Here is a 2,609-nt window from a genome sequence, read left to right on the forward strand (position 1 = left end):
TTGTTCTCTGTTCTTGCAGCTCTCATTGCTTTCTAAATTTCGTATTTTGGATTTGGTCTTCCTAATTTTATTTTTCTTCATAGTAATGTGATCGATGAGGTTTATTGTATAGGGATGGTAATTTTCTGATGCTAATGGGTGAAGAATAATTTTATGTTTGGGGATAGCTTTGGGGAAAGTTTTTGGATATGGGGTTGGGGCTAGTTCGGGGAAATTAATATGTATATTATTTATATTTCATGTATGTATATATTGATAAGTGTGTTCTAGTTGTGTAACATGAATATTATTAAAATTTAAATTCTGCATATTTCATTCAATAGTTTCTATTTTTTTTTTCTCTGGTATCAAAGGCATAAATAGAGTTTGTTCCCAAGCTCCGATTCGCTTGGTCATGTTCTCATCCCTATTATATTGTTGAAGATGAAACAATTAACAAGTACAAAATAATTTTTGATTTTGGTTACTTGTTTAATAGAGTTCGTTAAGTTAAATCCTTTTATTTAGGGGAGTAAGCACCAGAATCACCAATGACAATGAATCAAGGAGAACAAGGACTCTGAGTTAAAACGTAACAGATGACAGATGACTTGGCTCAAGAAATCAGATGGCCTATGATACATAGACTGTACCAAAGGATTACTCAATAACAATCAACCAAACAAACTGCACACATACCTGACTTTAACTAAACTTTTTGCATTCAGAACTACTCATCCAACACTACTTTTTGCAGACGAGACACGAACATCTTAAATCATTTCAGAAACTGAAAACTCATTCAATCAAATTATCAAACACATGGCATATGCATTCAAAGTGACATCCAAGATACTCAAAAGGATTCGTCAAGCTAGGACTCCGTATTGCTAGCCAGTGACGGAGCCACTTAATATATACAACTTACTAATAGACATGTTGTAATTTAAATTAATGGCCCCTTTAAAAATAATTAGACATGGCTAATTTTGAAAATTTTAGTTCTAACATGTGTTTTGAACATTTATATGTATTTGATATACTTGTGTTTTCTATTTCAGCCCAATTTTACAATTCTAACTCTGCCCCTGTTGCTAGTAACAATTAAGATGATTCAAGTGTGTGCTCAAATCCATACATTCAGAAGCAAATAGTAAGACATGCTGATGAAATAAAATATAGGAACTTTGCAAAACAAAGATACAGAACAACCATTCTTTTAGGTTATGATTAATCATATTTGACACTCTTGTAATTTTACTTTGTAATTTAAAATCTCAATTGATCTAGATTAGGATAATGGTGCTAGCATCAATTTTTTACTTTGTAATTTTACTTTGCGCATAAACATAATTTTTTTTAAAGAGATCGTTACATTGTTAGATGATATTATTAATTTACACTTTATAATTAGAGATATTTAGTCATAAATCCATTCTTAGCACTAAAACTATAAATAGAATAGATGAATGACATATTGATATGTACATGCATACGTATTATAAAGTAGATTGAAACCGCCCTACATTCCACTTGTGTCGCAAGGAAAGACTTATTATAAGATGTCGCCTCTTATCCTCTTATAATTTTAAGAGAGAGCTGCTCAACTCTTTTTTTTTTTTTTTTTGGGGGGGGGGGGGGGTGGAAGATGGATCTGCTCAACTTTATAAAGCAGAATTATTTCATCTTTTTTGCCAAAGACAAGAACATGAAATACTTTCTTTTAAGTTTCTAGACTTGTCTATTGCCACGTTTGAAAAACTCCATTTCCTTCTGTCCAAATTCTCCCTCTATCAGCATCTCTTCAGTCTCAGGTTGTAAGGATTCTCACTATAATGAGGATGGTTGTTAGAGGGGCAAAATAGAGAAAAAAAAAAAAACCTTATTTTAATTATTTGGAAAGAAAGATACCAGAAAACAATTGGAGACATTAATCAATGTTCAAACCAGGGCAATCATGGAGACTCAACTGTGCACGAACGAAGACTGACTTAATAAAGCAGACAGCAGAAAGCATAGTGGAAGCAAAATTATTTCATCTTTTTACTAACAATAATTCGTTTGACAACACTCCAACTTTATTGGGCTATACTTGATATATAAATTCAGACATTTATCTTCCCTTTTGTTTTTTTTCCCCAAAAGACGCACTCTCTCTCTCTCTCTCTCTCTCTCTCTCTCTCTCTCTCTCTCTCTCTCTGTGCCTGTATAAATTTGATCAGGTGTCAGTAGTGGTAATCTGGAATGTACTTTTTTAAAACTCTCTCTCCATCTTATATGAATCATCTCTTGAGTCTCAGGTTAGAACTTGCTGCTGCTCATTGTTCATAGGACATCCAATCAATTAATAAGCTTGAGTTATGGCGGACTCCAATCATCGTAACTCAACAGCCATAAGGTTAGCCATTTTTTCTCCCCTTTGATTCCTGATTGAAAGGTCAGAGTTTCTTTCTCTAACTCTCAAAACACTTTTTCCGTTTTTTTCCTTTTAGGGAAATATATAGTAGACAAAAAGATGTTGTTGCATGTATTAGTAATCACCACTTTAACCTGATATTTACTCTCATCTTCATTCTCAAAACTTGAAACATTTTTATATTTATAACTCTTTTATTTTTTTAAATTAAATA

This window comes from Prunus dulcis, chromosome 7 (genome assembly GCF_902201215.1).
Source record: "Prunus dulcis chromosome 7, ALMONDv2, whole genome shotgun sequence".
Classification (NCBI taxonomy): domain Eukaryota; kingdom Viridiplantae; phylum Streptophyta; class Magnoliopsida; order Rosales; family Rosaceae; genus Prunus; species Prunus dulcis.